The sequence below is a fragment of the Phyllobates terribilis genome, unplaced genomic scaffold, assembly GCF_046119375.1.
Source record: "Phyllobates terribilis strain yellow unplaced genomic scaffold, ASM4611937v1 Scaffold_4__5_contigs__length_816908805, whole genome shotgun sequence".
Classification (NCBI taxonomy): domain Eukaryota; kingdom Metazoa; phylum Chordata; class Amphibia; order Anura; family Dendrobatidae; genus Phyllobates; species Phyllobates terribilis.
In genome coordinates, this window is record NW_027362764.1 from 109913734 (window position 1) to 109931533 (window position 17800).

The window sequence follows — 17800 nt, forward strand, 5'->3', positions numbered from 1 at the left end:
TGTTGTCTAGCAGCGGTGGGCGGTCTCCAAGGCAATGAGCTTTAAACAAAAGAAAAGTGTTACTATCTCAGGAACGGCTGCAAATTTAAAAACAGTAAATTGCAATTGCAAAATTGTATTTAAGAGCACTATCTGAACTTGCCCATTCATGAACATGGGGGTAACCCTTTAATCTTGGAGGCAGAAACCTAGCGATCATACCTATATGGTATGTAGGTTATTCCCAAGCAGGGCTGTGGAGTCGGTAAGCCAAACCTCCGATGCCTCAATTGCCATGACTCCGACTCCACGACTCCGACTCCCTCATACATGGCTCACGTGTAAGTGATAGATTTACTGTAGCACAGATTCATCTCAGCTAAAAGTCTAGACCCTTAGATCAGGAATAGGACAGACATTTATAGGTCATTCATAACTTTCCCAAATTCTTATGAAAAAATATTCCCCACAAACTGCATTGAAGTACTGTACTAATTTATTACATATTTTAGGAGTCGGTCCATTTTATACTGACTCCGACTCCACCAAAATGGGCTCCGACTCCACGGCCCTGTTCCCAAAATAGTACTTTATGCCAGTAGTTAACGGATGGACCGAAATTGAACATGGGAACCTCCACTCCATTCAAGACGGCGCTCTGAAGATCCTGTTCCTAGATTCCAGAGCGTCCCATTCTTGCTGGGATATGGATAGGGGATAAATTTGTATCTTGGGAATAATCCTTTTAAAATAGTTGGAAAACCCCAGCTTGTACTTGGGGAAACTGCATAAACAGCAATTACCAAAAATTCCAATTTACACCCTATGTGACTGCAGACTGTTTTCTATCCAAAAAGACAGTTTTGAAGCTAGCAGGGCTATGGAGTCAGTAAACAAAACCTCTGACCCCGACTCCTCAATTTCTCTGACTCCCGACTCTTGACTCCACAGCCCGGCCTCACTACTGAGCGTGTACATAAAGTGCAGCACAGATTCATGTCAACTAAAAGCCCAGATCCCTAGATCAGGAACAGAACAGACATTTATAGAACATTCACAACTTTCCCAGATTCTTATGAAAACATTTACAGCACATCCTGCATAGTACAACTGTACCCAATATATTATATATTTTAAGAGTCGGTCCATTTTATACCAACTTCACCAAAATGGACACCGACTCCACAGCCCTGGGAGCTAGTCATGTAGGCATGTCCCATTCAGGCCCTTTAGTGTGGACTGATTTAGACCATTTAAATAAATGGATCCGCAAAAATGACATACAGCATCGGGACGGTACCATTTTTCATTGACCCGTTGCTTGATGCTTTGGAAACTGCTCCAGCCTTTTGTGCATAAGTGAAAAACAGAATGGATGAAAAATGGATCATCACATGGGGGGAAAAAAAAATGTTTTTCGCCAATGCAAGACGGTTCTATTAATCTATTTGTCGCGCTCCTTCTAGCTAAGGGAGTGATTCCAATCAAAGAAGTAAATGTCGGAAACTTTTGTGCATGTATATGACGCGCCCCTGGGCCTGTGTCGCGCTGCGTTGCGCACGCGGGAGCTTACCCGGAGCCGGATCTGTTTAGGGTTGTAGTCTCGTGGCGGTGACCCGGTCCGTGCCCAGGGAGTCAAACTGGAAGGCAGTCTGTTAGCGGTAGAAAATGGTTGATGACTACGCCACCCGTTGAATGCAGCCAGGGGGCTGCTGCTGCAGGGCAGACCGCTGAGGCCGGTGGAAGGATGGTGCAGCGTGATAGTATAACCCCCAACGGGAGGGGTATGGCCTCAGGGCAGCCGACGTGGATGATGGGGGTAGCAGGAACCACTCAGAGACGGTATGGTAGCGTTCAGGGTCTTTACTGGTAACAACGATAGACCCTCCCGGAGTACTTGCTAGCGAACGGGGCCTGGTCAGTCCTTGAGCAGATGGGATCTCCCCTGGCCAGGCGTAGTTGTAGGCCTCCCAAACTGACTGTACTCTTCTGGCTACCTTGCTAGAAGCTGATGTAAGTAGCCCACGTCCCTGAGTGTACCGTGTGGTGCTCACCCGTATGGCCGGTGACTCGGGGCCTTCTAATGGCTTCCGCTCCACGATGGCGGTGCTGGTCCCACGCGTGTGACCGGGCCTTCGGGCTTCTGGGCCAGGGGACCTGAAATCCCCTGCCTGACGGATTCTGCTGCTGGGTAGAAGTTAGTCCCCACAGCCTCGGACTCCGGGTCCGGTAAAGAATCTTCTTAGTCAGGGCGAGCTCTTTAGCTGCCAGCCCCTGACTCCTTGTGACTCTGCTGCTTCCTATGCTGCTCTTGTCTCTACTCTTCCTGGACTCACTAACCCTGCCTCAGCCCCGGGTTTATACAGGGGAAGTTCTTCCCCTCCCAAGGCTGGGCAGGAGGTGTGGCATGCACAGCATCCCTGACCAAAGGACCTCCCACCTGCTCTCAGACGTAATATCTCTATCACTGTGACAACCAGACCCCTGGGGTGTCACATATATATACATATAATTTTTTTTTTTTTTTTTTTTATTACAAACTATGCAGTGACTCTGGCTGGATGGCCTTGGTCCCTGTCCCCATTCTCATGTATTGTATACATACCCGTCTCCTAAGGATTACTGATTGATCTCCTAGGGTATGATAGGGGAGTGCCCCTGTATATGGGAGAACCCCATTGGCGGCAGAGTGAGGAGTTCCTGTTTGGCAGCGGCCCAGGTATGTCAGTGATGTGCTGCAGATGGCTGTCTGTGATCTCTAGCGCTGTTTTATCTTGCTGTCGGTCTATTTGAAGAAGCCAGTGTACTGCAACCTCTGATCATACTGTCTGCATGACCAAGGCATATGGCGACAGAAGAATAAGCCATATATCCATGGAAAAACTGTGTATATGGCGACAGAAGAATAAGCCATATATCCATGGAAAAACTGTGTAGCCATTACTTATGTGCAAAGCAAATAATTTATATGCAAAAAATGATGTGTTTTCCATAGATTTAATTAGGAAGAAAGTATACAAGAGTCTAGGAAAGGAGAAAGACCCGTCAATCACAGCAGAATCGGGATGTAGGCTTTATGCACAAGGTTATATTATGGCTCCATACAAGTTTTGAGCTCATGAGTCACAATAATACCCCCCCTTCCCCACTATGAGACCATACTGTCCCTCCATACTAATCCTACTAATCTGAATTTAAATGAAGATATACAGATTCTAATTCAGAGTTGGGTTTGTAGCTGTTATATCGAAATGTGGGGAATTGCCACAGTGTGATTTGGATATTTTATACAGCTAAAAATAAAAAAATAAAAAAAAAAAGTCAAACCCTTGTGGGGTTAATTTTCAGCTTTACATCACCAAAGTGTCAAATCATAGCATATGCAAAATTTACAGAATGTGTTGCAACCTTTTTGCCGATGAGCCTTTCCCTTGCTAATTTTTCAAAGTGGTGTCAAAAGTGTGCAAGGTTTACTGGAGGGAATTGGGGACATTGCAGCCTTACAGATTTACCATATTGCCATTGTTCTAAAATATAGCACAGATCTACTCCAAGCTTTTAACTGGAGCTACATTTATTAAGAAGCATGTGTCTCTTAAAGAGAATTGGTCAGGAGGATCAACCCTCATAAGAAATCTATATGGGCATGTAGGTCATAGGTGAAAAAAAATGACACCTTGATATCTGTGATCATATGTTTTATTCCAGAGAAATTCACATTTTTCTTACATGCAAATGAGCTGTTAAGATTTATGGGCCGGAGGTAGATCTCCATGAGAATCTGCCTCCGGAGATTATTATAAATGAGGGGGCCTTACCAGTGTGAGACATGCAATGACTGCCAGTCTGCTCTCCTGATTTACATGTGTCACACTGGCAGGAGCTGACAGACAGAAGAGGGCCCCTTGTAAGAACAGTATGTGGGCCCTTTTCAGTCCAGTCGTTCACCATAATGCATCGTTTAGGTCTCTATGATAGAAGCTACTTGCAGATTTGTGGGTACAGGTTGGAAGTAGTAGTGGCCCCCTTGCCTCTCGGGTCCTAGTGCAGCTGCACAGGTTGCACCAATGGTGTGTCCGCCCCTGCACATTGGTAACTTCCCCTATAATCTAAAATAATCTCTGGAGGCAGATCCTCAGAGAGATCTATGTCCGGCCCGTAGATCTTAACCGCTCATTTACATATTAAGAAAAACATGAATTTCTCTTGAATAAAGACATCATATCGCAGAAATCAAGGTATCATTTTATTCAGCTTTCTATGACCTGCGTGCCCATATAGATGACTTAGGAAGGTTGATCCTACTGACAGATTCCGTTTAAAAAAATTTCTGCAAATACTCTGTAAAGGCTATGAGAAGAGGGTCTCTAGACCACCCACTTATTGGAGGTAGAAATCTTGATGCATTAAAGAGCCTTGCCACATGACTTGGGATATAACACCAAACTAGAATCTTCTACGAAAGGTATTGTACTTCATTTGCTGACAGCTGTTTTGAGATTTTTTTGCTCCATGTCAATGGAAAGTTGGGGGCTGGCTGAGAGGCCTTTGATAGATGTCCACTAATAGGACAACCCCTTCTTAAACTAAATGTTCGGCCCCGATTAAAAAAAAAAAAAAAAAACTATACCCACCTCCCGTGCCGGAGCTGTTCCAGCGGTGTCAGCACTCACGGTCCCGGGGCTGCTGCGCAGTTGTTGTGGCACATGATGTCCGGCGCCCAATCAGCGCTGGCGTCACTGTCCCCGCCTTCGGACAAACTGAACAGATTGTCCGAAGGCGGGGACAGTGACGCCAGCGCTGATTGGGCGCCAAGCATCACGTGTCATTCCACCGCATCACAGCCCCGGGACCGCGAGTGCCGACACTGCTGCAATGGCGCCAGCATGTTTTGTTTTTTTTCGGGGCCAAACATTTAGTTTATGAAAGGGTTGTCCTAGTAGTGGACAACCCCTTTAAGATATAAATGGTCAATCCTGATTTCTAGGATTGCTACCTCCAATAGGTGGCACTAGAAACCCTTCTTATAAGAGATAATCTTCTTACTTTTTTCCCAGCGAGCATTGGCTGCCTATAAGTCTCAGTATGCCAGCCTGACGGTCTCCTCAAGGAGATACTTTACCCCTTAAATCTTAATAAATTTGACACTTCTTACTGCATTGCACTACTGTTTAAGATTGGTGAATGAAGCGGCAATCTTAGTAAAATTTGTGTTGATTATTTCCTTTGACTTCTTATGTAGCTACCGTCTACCAGGACCCGGGTGCGGTGGCTGCCAACAGCGAGCATTTATGATTTTGCATAGAAGCGGCGTCAATGGAAAAAAAAAAAAAGACAGTTGCCTTGGAAGATTTATGCTGAAACTCCCCTGTGAAGTGGGATTAATGATGCTGTTGTTGGTGGCTGGAGGCTATACTGAGCCGTCTGTCCTGGGAATCCGTCTGTGATCATATGCCTGGAGATGATCTCCGCATGCATGTATTTTCAGATATCATAGAATCGTCTTATAATTTTCTTACGTTTGCTGATTGCAAATTACCTTTCAGTTCTGAGTTAAAGGGAGTCAATAAGCACAGAATGACTGGTCATACCAAGCACTGGCGCTTGGTGCACCCTTGGTGTGGCCAAACAGGTCACTGCACCTTCCCACCTACTTGTTTTTCCATCTAGCTCCTCACTCCTATGGCTCCTGTAAAGCCAAAGCTGTCAATCAAGGAAGACGAGGGCGGAGATGGATGGAAAACAAGTGTGATGCAGCAGTGACGTCCTTGGCCACACCAAGGGTGCACCAAGCGCCTGTGTTTGGTTTGAACAGTTGTTTTGTGCTCACAGACTCCCTGTAAGTGCTGGATTAATGGAATAAAGGGATATTGTCGTTTCTGTGACTGCTCTCAGGATATTTCGTAATCTGTCACCTCTTGGATACAGTTTATACCAAATAGAAAGAATGTTACCTTCTTTACTTTTACACATTGCGACATAATCTCAAATTACAACTTGAAGAAAACACGCCGAGTTTTCCTACTTTTAAGAGCTTCTCCATCACTAAGTCATCACAGATTTCCTAGCACTTTGGAAAAGAAACAAGAAATCCATTTGGTGTCGGAGCCTGATGTAAGTGCAGCGTAGCGGAGCTGGCGTAGTGCTGAGCCGCCCTTCTTTTCTGCTTACAAAGCTGCGCTCTGTCATCCTTGTGTTGACCTGCTTCTCCCCCGCGTGCTTCACAACTTCTAATAAGTGAAGTCAATCCATTTTTAATGACCACAGAAATCCAATCTGGCTGCGCTTGTTTTGTGGGGTTATTCTGTATGTGAATCGGGTGGCTTCATCCTGCAATAGATAGATTGTTGTGATGAATGGAAACTTGTGGACTCTTAGCTAAACTTAGAGTTTAAATTAAAGGTGTAATTGTTGTTGTCGGTGTTATTACAATGTCTTATTTATAGAAAAACACACAGGTCCCCCCCCCCTCCCCCCCAGTAAGAAGGTACACTGTCAGAATTCCTCGTATGCTTTTCTACCTTTTGTGCGAAACACAATGGTGCACATGTATAAACGTGTCGTCCTCATGAATCGTTGCTAGGTTACAAACCGCCGAGGTGGCAGGCATCGGTTTCCTCTATTTTGTGGTTCATGCAAGGTTGTTTCTGTGAAGAGGTGTGGTAATTGTGTTACAATCAAAAATGTCATGGGTCTAAAGGGGAAATGTTTCTCATTGTGGAGAGCACCATATCTGCATAGGGAGTTAAGACCCATTAACACTGAACAATGCGCAGCACCGAACCACCGCCGCTGCAAAATGCTTGCCAGTCGTTTTAGAGGGGTTGTCTACTACTCAGACAACCCCCTTCTGATTCCTTGTGTTTTTGCACAGTAAAATAATACTTATACTCCTCTATGGAGCTAGCTCTATTCCAGCAGTGTTGGCATTCACTCTCCCGGTGCTCGCATGACATTGTCACACCATCCCAGCGGCCAGTCGGCAATGACTTCACTCCTCACAAACAAATCAAAGGTTGCGCCGATAACATCGGAAGATAAGATATTCACTGGCCTCATGTCTAGCCACAAAGGTTCCACTGACCTTAATGCTGGACCGGAGTCCTGCGAATCAATCCTCTCATCTCTGTTTAGAACTCGTGCTCCTCTCCTCCTTTTTGTTTTAGAGATCCGTGGGCAGATCTGTCACCAAATTTCACAATTCAGGCTGTATTTATTATTAAATAGGTCATCTTGACCTGATGAGGCTGGTGTACTTTCTTAAAAAAAAATTGTGACAAATCCGATTTTAAAAAAATGTTTGACTCCAAGTAGAAAAGTCAAAACTCACTCAAATGGCCTGTGCCTGAGGTGGCAAACCATCGTCTAACACAGGCCTCATGCAAGTCACTTGTAGCAAGTGTGTTTCTACAAGCAAAAATAAGGGTGTAATATAACAGTGTAATGGTCTGGCAGACATTTATATATGAAACATTTTCACTTTCAATCACCATTTCGAGGGATGTCATCAGTTCAAGGACAGTCTCTAGTTGTCCTGTCTCCCAAGGGTTTTTAGTAGTATTTTTGTTTGAGTCCACGACTGAAAGCTGTGCTATTTATATGGATGTTATACTGTGTCCTTGCTTCTAGTGTTACAGTATTCACAAGTGGCATCCATCATTACCACTAGGGTTGACCTTGAGACTATTGTTTCGGGTCCATCTATGAATTGGAGTAATAATTCCACTTTGCCCATATAGGCGTATAGATGCTTAGACCTATTGTATCATGTATACGGTGATCTTGTAGTATCAAAATAATTTTGGATCGCTCCAATTTCATCTAGTTTTGTAAATGTAAATAAATTTAAGGGATTGCTCACTGTTGCAGAGAATCTTGACTCCATATGACTCAGTCTCATCTACAGTGGGGAAAACAAGTGATACACTGCTGATTTTGCAAGTTTTCTCACCTACAAAGAATGGAGAGGTCTGTAATTTTTATTATAGGTACTTTTCACCTGTGAGAGACAGAATCTAAAATTAAAATGCAGAAAATCACATTTAATTATGTAAAAATCATACAATTGCATATTATTGCATGAAATAAGTACTTGGTACAATAGAAAAACAGAATTTAATATTTGGTACAGAAACCTTTGTTTGCAATTACTGAGGTCAGATATTTCCTGTAGTTCTTGATGAAGTTTTCACACACTGCAGCTGGGATTTTGGCCCACTACTCCAGACAGATCTCCAGATCTTTCAGGTATCGGGGCTGTCGCTGGGCAACATAAATTTTCAGCTTCCTCCAAACATTTTCTATTGGGTTCAGGTCTAGAGACTGGCTAGGCCACTCCAGGACCTTGAAATTCTTCTTAGTCTATGTGCCCACGATGCAGAAATGCTCCGGATTTTTCCTGAGCGCTTCTGCATCTCCCTGGCAGAAAAAACGCATGCGGATGGACATGCGGATTGTACATGAGTTTTCCTGCCAGGGACGAGCGTAAGTGAAGCGTTTTTCACATGAGGGTCGACAAGCGCTTTCAAAGCGATTTTAGCATCACTTGGAAAGTGCTTGACAACTTGGTCACACTATATAAATCCATGCAACCAGCATATATAGTGTGACCGTAAAAGAATGGTAAAAAAATAAATATTATACTTATCATTATGATGGCCCCCAGTGGCCTTATCCGATGCGTCCGGTGTCTCGCAGTTGTGTAAAAGGACCTGCCATGAAGTCATTTAGTCATGTGATGGGTCACGTGACCGCTGACCCGTCGCATTACTAAATGATGTAATTTCAGGTCCTTTTAGACCATCACGAGCTGCCGGGGAGACCGGACACATCGGATAAGGACACCAGGGGCCATCAGAAGGTAAGTATAATATTTATTTTTTATTTTATTCTTTTTTTTTTTTTACAAGTACTATGGTACCCGGGTCTGGAGGAGAGTCTCCTCTTCTCCAAACCCGGGTACCATCCGCACACATAGTCCTGGGCTGATTCCTGACCTTTCTCAGAATCATCCTCACCCCACGAGGTGAGACCTTGCATGGAACCCCAGACCAAGGAAGATTGACAGCCATCTTGTGTTACTTCCATTTTCCAATAATTGCGCAAACAGTTGCTGCCTTCTCACCAAGCTGCTTGCCTATTGTCCTGTATCCCTTCCCAACCTTGTGCAGGTCTACAATTTTGTCCCTGGTGTCCTTGGACAGACATTTCTTTGGTCTTGGCCAGGGGGAGAGGTTGGAATGTGATTGAGTGTGTGGACAGGTGCAATAATACAGCTAATGAGTGCAGAGTAAGAAGGCTTCTTAATGAAAAGCTAAAAGGTCTGTGAGAGCCAGAATTCTTGCTGGCTGGTAGGTGATCAAATACTTATTTCATGCAATAAAACAATAAAATGCAATTTAATTATTTCATAATCATACAATATGATTTTCTGGTTTTAATTTTTAGATTCTGCCTCACAGTTGAAGTGTACCTATGATAAAAATTACAGACCTCTCCATTCTTTGTAGGTGGGAAAACTTGCGAAATCAGCAGTGTATCAAATACTTATTTCCCCCACTGCATATGGCCCATTAAACACTTTTTTAAGCATTTTTTTTTTTATATTATAGCTCCTTCTCAAAAGCCAACTTCAGTTCAAAAGTGCTCTGTTAGGGCTCTTTAGAAAGTCTCTGGGTCCTTACTCTCATGTTCACGATTGAAGATACATTTAAGGTCTTAGACAAACACCAGCCAAGCCCTCTGACATCGGCGAGCCTGGTTGACAGCCAAAGGTGTATGTGGGGCCTCCCAACTCTACCGACAGATGGTATTGGGGGAGATAATTAGGTATGTCCAATTTTGGACTGCTGATCCTTGTGTTCTCTGCCACCACTAGAAGAGTCTACCAGCCCTCTTGTAGAGAACATGGGGTCGCTCGGTGGAACGAGTTCTGCTGTGTGTGGAGGAGTCGAGAGATCGCTGTTGGCCGAACCATCTTTCGTCTGGCGGCTATCTATTGGTTGTGGGTGCCCTTCTCTGAGTCTTTAATGCCATCCCTATTCATGACATTGTTTTGGTAGAACCTGCCAAAGAACTAACTGTGTACTTGTTAAAATTCCCGTTCTCAGGTGCTGTACGACAATTTACAGGAAGGTCAGAATCATTACCAAATGAGCCGGATCAGTGATAGATCATTGAATCTATTGAATCAAGTGATAGATCCTGGCTTCAAACACCTTCAGGATATACTTGGTGGGAAAATTCACACAATTCTTGTCTTAGTATAGGTGATTTTTTTTATTTTTTTATAACTAAGACAAGAAATTCCGCAGATGGCTTATTATCTTCAGAGTGTGTTGTCTTGAGATTCTAATGCTTGATCCAATGTAACAGCTTATTTCATGCCTTTACATATGGGTGATTTCAGAGGCTCTTTTGTATGGACAAGCAAATCTCAAGATAAAAATTTTGGTGAGCTGCCAACACTGGTGCATTAGTAGATTCAGTATTAGGTTATGTGCACACTGAGTTTTTGAAGCCCTTTAAAACAAGTTGTTGTTTTTTAATGGAAACCACTTCAGGAAATGCTCCTTCTTTTGATTTTTTGCTTGCAGTATTTTGATTTGACAATGTCTAGTTTGGAGCTGATTCCAACAGGATCTGCTCTCATGAAGTGGCATGCACTTTCTTTTTTCCCATCTGACATTTTTCAAAAAATAAAATGCAGAAAAATAGAAATTAATGAGTCGTTAAAACAATTTTTTTTTTTTTTAAGCGGATCTACTCTGGAAAAACTCCATGTGCACATACCCCAAAGGGGTTAGTCCTATCATGACTGATTTTTCTGCTCCAGATTTTGCATTAACTGCTCCAGCAAAATTTCCGTGTATTATGTTGAGATTTTGGTGAAAATGTGTAAGAGATTTCAACCTTGTTACATTTAAAGGAGTGAAAATTTTGCAAGAGATTATCATTCTTTAGGTCTGAAAATATTAGTTTCCATGCTGAAAAAGCCCAGACCATGTGGATGAGATAAGTAAAACTGCATCCACTTTCCTGATACTGTAATCCTCTGTAGATTATTTTTTATATTTCTGAGCAGGTGAAATATACCAGTTATTACTTGTATAGATTTTCCCTTATAGTACAAAGAAAACCACTGCAAAAATGAGTGTGGTTTTTGGTGCGATTTTCAGGATTTATTCTAAGAAACATTCATAGAACTTTTTTCTAAAAAAAAATTTCAATGAATTTACACATGCTTTTTATATATATATATATATATATATATATATATATATATATATATATATATATATATATATATATATATATATATATATATATATATATATATATATATATATATATATATATATATATATAATTTTTAGTATATGATGTTTTTTTTTAAGTTTGTCAGTGGGAAGGAAATTGCAGGAACACCAATCCTAGAGATCTAATCACCTTGCACCATTGCAGTAAACAAAAATAGAATTAGCATGTTAAGAAAGGCCAAAAATACCCTGTGTGAATCCACTGTTCAGGAGGGAAACGGAAACTAAAATCCTGAAAAATATTTTAGAATTGTTTTTCTTATGCATCAATTTCTACAGTAAGTTTTGTTCACAAGCACTTATGAAATTAAAGGCGTAATTGATAGCTGCGGTACTGACGGCTAAATATATGTGAGTGGAACTGCTGTTTACAATGTGCCAGACTAAGCGTGTCATCTTGTCCTCTAATTATGTCGAAGAGCGGTGACCAGGATCTACCCGTTATAGCCGGATTTACAGTCCGTCTCATCATGGCGGCTACAGCCTATTTGGTTTTGAGGTTTATCTATACTTTTGTAAATTAGAAATCCTTTACGGAAAAAAAAAAGTTTACAAGTAGTTTTAGGTTGGTTTGTTTTTCTTTTGGAAGTTACTATACTGAATCATAATATCAAGAAGAAATAAAAGCTGCTGTGTTGATGTGAGCTGCCTCCTAGCCTCATAGATCTTTTGCTTGAAGATACTCCAAAGGTTCTCAATATGGTTGAGGTCAGGGGAGGATGGTGTCCACACCATGAGTTTCTCTCCTTTTATGGCCATAGCAGCCAATGACTCGGAGGTATAATTGCAGCATGAGATAGATGGTGCATTGTCATGCATGAACATGATTTTGATGACATTCATTTTTCTTTTTTTGTACCATGGAAGAAAGTGGTCAGCCAGAAACTCAATTTACTCTCTACCAAGGTAATTTTGACACCTTAAGGGACCTTCCAGCTCTCTCAGCATGATTTTGGCCCAAAACATTACTTCGCCACAGCCTTATTGGAACATAATGACCATCTACCAACCAACCACTATTCCATCCATCTGGAACATCCAGGGTTGCACGGCATTCATCAGTAAGGAGGACTCTTAAAATTAGTCTTCTTGTGTGTCTGGTCCCACTGCAACCATATTTGCTTGTGAGTTTAGGGGTGGCTGAATAGTTTATGCACGACCTCAAACCTCTGGAGGATCCTATACTCTGAGGTTCATGGGACTCCAGAGGCAACAGCAGCTTCAAATACCCGTTTGCTGTTTTGTTATGGTATTTTTGGCAGAAACCTTCCTCATCATGCCTTTATCTGCACAAACCCATCTGTGCTCTGTTTCAGCCTCAAATCTTTTAACACAGTACGATAATCACACTTACGTTTTTGGTGAAATATTTACTGTTTTCATATCTTATCCGAGGCATTGAACTATTTGACGCTTTTCGTTAGTAGAGAGATCCTTCTTTCTTTCCCATATTGCTTGAAAACTGTGGCTGCTTAATATGGACCGTCCTTAAGTAGTTTCCTTGTAATTAGGCTTGCCTGGCAAATTATTAAGTGTTTGAGATTGATTTCAGTGATCCAAAGAGCCCTGCGGCAAACTCATGGATGGTATTGTATTTGAAATCAAAAAATTAAACCTTTATGACACTGAAATCCAATTTACCTAATAATTTGGAACGTGGTGTAGTATGATCCTGTAGTCACACACTCTTCCTTCTGTCTGATGCTACTTTTGTCACGAACGCAGGTGGCGTACGTGGTTTGTGGACCCACTGTGCCACGGGACTGGACTTACCTAGACGGGTTGTAGCTGTGTGGCTACCTGATGTTCACTGGATGGTGGAGTCAGGCTTGAACTGCAGGTAACCGCCAGATACCACTGCTAGGCATTCCCTGCTACTGCAGCTGCTTAACCCAAGGGTTAGACTCGCAGACGCAGACTGGACTTGGAGTAACTGTCAGGAGAGGGTTCAGACTCTGTTCAAACTACACAGGTTCTGAATCCTAGTACAGAACGGATGTTGACACGGAGTCACAGACAGGGCTGGATTCGGATACTGGAACAGGCTCCGACAGTGGACACTGGAACACTAGCGAGGACTGACACTGGTGCAGGTTCTAGTATTGACGGAATGGTTGCAGGCTACATGGACTGCCAGGTGCGGCTTCAGGCTACATGGACCGCCAGGTGCGGCTTCAGGCTACATGGACCGCCAGGTGTGGTCTCAGGTTCAGGCCCTGGCTACAGAAGGACCAGGCCTTTGGCTACAACTACACGGAATACTAGGATGGGGGACCTGGAAACATACAGTTGCACACACTACACAAGGAACTTCAGGGGTTGCTCAGGCACCTCCCTACTGGGAAGGGTGTCTTTTATGCCTCCCATTTTCAAACTACACGCTCTGCCTCTTTTTAAGAATAGGGAGCACTCGCCGCCAGGAAGCCTGTATGGCGTGCGCAGGGAGCAGGAGACGTGGAGGTCACCGCGTGGCCGGGGCGGTGAGTATGTTGAGATCCCTGCATGGATAGGGAGGGGGGGGAATGCAGGGGCACCAACATTGGTGTTACAATTTTAAAGATGCCAAATCTTGTACTAGAACGTATATACATTTTACCTACAGGTGCACATATCCTGGCACACCTTGCAAATGCTAAAAAGCAGAATCTTTTATCGGGCTGTTGGGACGTGTCTAGATCTTTAATCTGACCAATTTTCTTACATACAATTTCCTTGGAGCCGCAGTGAAGTAATTTCTTGTAGTACATGGTCAGCATCAGTCTGAGTCACCATAAGTTGACAATCCATTGAACAGCTGGTGCTGGAATCCTTGGGGTCTTAGAGCTGCTTCTCTTGTTTTTCAGCAGTAAACAAATAAGGGCGGGCGGCCGCATTGCGTGACTGAATCATGAGCGGCTAAAGAGCGCAGCATAAAGGAATTACATTTTTTTGAGAAGACAGAAAAATTGTCTAAAGATCTAAAGATCAGATGCTTTACAGATTCATTCCGCAATGTCTAATGTAACATTAGAAACCCTAAATGACAGCGCATAAGATGAGCAGAACCTGATCACTTAATTCACTTTAGAGAAAACCTCTAATGATGGACTGCTGATGTGTGTTCTACTTAAAGGGTTCATCCTGGATTAGGAAAACGGATCTGCCACATCTGTCCATTTGTTGTGTCTGGTATTGTAGATCAGCTCCATTCTATAAAACGTCTTTGAGCTGCCATAGCGCATATTAATGTACAGTGGATATAAAAAATCTACTCACACCAGTTTTTTGCCAAAATCATGCCTAGAAGAAGCATTTCAGAACTTTTTCTACCTTTTTAATCTTTACAATTCAATTAAAAAATAAGCAGAAATCTTTTCAGATAGAAAAATAAAGACCCAATATAATGTGATTGCATAAGTATGCACACCCTTAAGCTGTCCATACACATTAGTTGCCTGTCGGCTGAATGATCGCCCAGCCGATTCTCCCAAACACAGGAGCTCTCGTTCGGCCAAACGCTCCTGTGTTATCTATGAGAAAGCCACAAACTATCATATCAGCTGGCGGATATCTCGGGGAGAACAATGCGATCAGCAGTACGAAATCGGACACACCTGTTCAACATCAGTTCCAACCATCGTTTGGCCGGTGCTTCCATACACATTAGACCATCAGCTGAACCTTTCAATGTCGGTAGATTCATCCAATATAAGTCTAATGTGTATGGCCAGCTTTAAACTAATTTGTTGCAGTACCCTTTCAATTTATGACAGCATTCAGTCTTTTTGATAGGAGTCTATCAACATGGAACATATATAATTGGCATTGTTTTCTCAGTAGTGCTTCAAATCTGTCAGCTTGGGAAGGGCATCTCCTGTGTAGAGCACCCTCTGCAGATCATCCACAGATTTTCCATTGGATTCAGGCCAGGGCTCTGGCTGGGACATTCCAAAACTTTGATCTTCTTCTGGCAAAGCCATTCTTTTGTTGATTTGTAGGTATGCTTAGGGTCACTTGTCGTGCTAAAATGTGAAATTTAAATTTTTCAGACTTTTAGCAGAGGCCTGAAGGATATGTTGCAAAATTGACTAATATTTGAAACTGTTTATAATTCCCTTTACCTTGACTAAAGCCCTAGTTCAAGCTGCCAAAAAACAGCCCAAAAAATAACGCTGCCTCCACCATGCTTCATTGTGGGTATGGTGTTTTCTTGGTGATGTGCAATGTAGGTTTTGCGCTAAACAAGTCTTTTGGCATTTTGGCCAAAAAGTTGAACTTTGGTCTCATCCGACCGTAACAAATTTTCCCACATGCTTTTGTAAGACTTGATGTAGGTTTTGGCAAAACATAGCCAGGCTTGGTTGTTTTTTGTTTTTAAAACTTTCGTCTTGCCACCCTTGCGCACAGGTCAAACAATAGAATAATAATGGGAAATCGTTTTCACATGCAGTACATAACCACTACCAGAATTTTTTGCAGCTACTTTAATGTTGCTGTAGGTCTTTTGGCAGCCATTCTGCCTAATTTTCTTCTTTGTCTTCTTATCAATCTTTCTAGGTAAGGTCAGTTTTGTGTCAAATTTAAGCCACTTATTGATGATCATCTTCAGTGTTTTGTGGTATATCTAATACCTTGGAAATGTTTTTGCACCTTTTACTTTTTTCGACAGCTAGATCCCCTTGCTGTGTTGTAAGCGGTTTATAAACCATGGAATTTGCTGTAAAATGACAATAAGAAAATGTCTGGAATATCCTAATAGAATAGCTAAACTTTAGATGGGGTTAATCAGAATCATTGTAAGTGAAGGCAGCCATGTACTGACTACTAATTAGTATAAATGTGATTTTCTTAATTCTGAGCACAGCCACATCCCCAATTATTATAAGAGGGTGTCCACACTTAGCAACCACCTTATTTTAGTCATATAATATATTTTCATCTTATGATTGAACTTTTACAAATATATTTTGGAGAAAAAAAACTTTATTTGTACAAGATTTTTCTTTCTAAAGTTGAAAACCTAGCTTTTTTTCCAAGATCGTCCTTACTGATCACCCTACATATTTGATGTACGGCCAGATTTCCATAGAGCACTCCACTGTATATATTTTTGGGTAGGTTTGGCAGGAAAATCTCCATGATACGTCCGAACAGAATGTACATTGACAGTTGTAATGGCTTTCGTGCTGACATTCCTGTGTTATGAGTCAGGGCTCTTGTAAGGTCTTCTACATGTGACAACGTATTCAAGTCCAAGTAAGAAAACTTCTCTGCCCTTCATCAGCCAGCGATCAGTCAGTTACCTTGTGCTATGTACAAGGCTCAGCAGTGAATCCAGGTTCTTGTGCCTTCCATCTAATGACAGGGTGTATCTAAGGGAAATCCTCGTCTTCCAAGAATGTATAACCTTGACTGAAGCAAAAGGTTATCATGGCAGCAACCGAATGACCTAACATGATCGCAACCTAGCAGGGGCTTCAGTCTGGTGGTGCCCACCCACACAAGGATATGTCATTGAAAGAGCCTCCCACAAATTATTTTATTACAGTTTGTGCCCATGGGGTAAGTATGCAAAGACGTCGGTCCACATAACAAAACATGAGAAGGCAAAGCAGGACAGCAATTATCCTCTGTGGGTGGGTGCAGGCTTAAAAGGATGAACTATATCCCCAATATAGTCAACAAAAGTTGATAAGATGAAAGTGGTACTCCTGCTTTCATCTTTTCCACTTTCGTACGTGATATATTTAACCTGTCATTTTAGTTAACATCAAAATAAGCTGTACAGTGTGTACATGAGGAATAACACTATCTCTAGTGTTCAGTTGTATCTAAGGGTGGAGTATAGCTGCTATGTTGTCTTCCATACACAGTCGCACATAGACAGAATCCGCAGCATGGAGAACATTGCACAGCACTGAGCAATGTAACTGTGAATCCAGCACTCCTCCTTCCCCTCTATTTCTGCTAAAACTTAAAGCACTTTTGTAGTGTAAATCTTAGTAAATTTGTCAGGCTGGGAGCACAGCCTTACACATTAGGGTCTATATGTAAGTGCCTTATGTGTCATAGATAAATAAGCACCCCCCTCCCTCCATGGCTCGTTAATAACTATAAAATAGCTACATTAATGACACTTTTCAGGACTATGTGATGGTAAAACTTAATTTTCAATGCATTGCTGCAAGTGTTGTGACCTCTCAGAATTCTCCGCACTTTATAAGCGTACGCCGTTTTTGTTTTACTTGCCGACCAAAGCGTGAGGTGCCACATTTCTTTGCATTTTTGTTGTTTGTTTTTTTTTCTCTGTACAGTTTTGTCACAAAACGATAAGGGTTTCCTGGTAGCAACAAAGTGAATGAGATTTCTGTAGTCTCATGCACACTTTGCATATTTTTTCCTCGCAGATTTAAATCTGCAGCAGGTCAATTCTTTCAGCATTTTTACTGCAAATTTCACCCATACTAATGAGTGGGCAATTTAAGCAGTGTTTTTCCTGCCAAGAGATGCAAAAATGGGGTAAA

The 17800-nt window shown here is 42.2% G+C and overlaps 2 protein-coding genes across 5 annotated transcripts in view; one reads left to right on the forward strand and one right to left on the reverse strand.

The window, feature by feature from the left end:
• Positions 1 to 1970, reverse strand: part of DYNC2I1 (dynein 2 intermediate chain 1) — a 102183-nt gene extending 100213 nt beyond the window's left edge. The window contains exon 1 of one of the 2 annotated variants that reach the window (XM_073677676.1): positions 1553 to 1970. The gene's annotated coding sequence lies outside the window, so the exon portion shown is untranslated. The remainder of the gene's footprint in view (positions 1 to 1552) is intronic. The other variant, XM_073677678.1, reaches the window with a different exon arrangement.
• ESYT2 (extended synaptotagmin 2) overlaps positions 1 to 17800 on the forward strand; it is a 150268-nt gene that overhangs the window by 3050 nt on the left and 129418 nt on the right. The window lies entirely within an intron of this gene.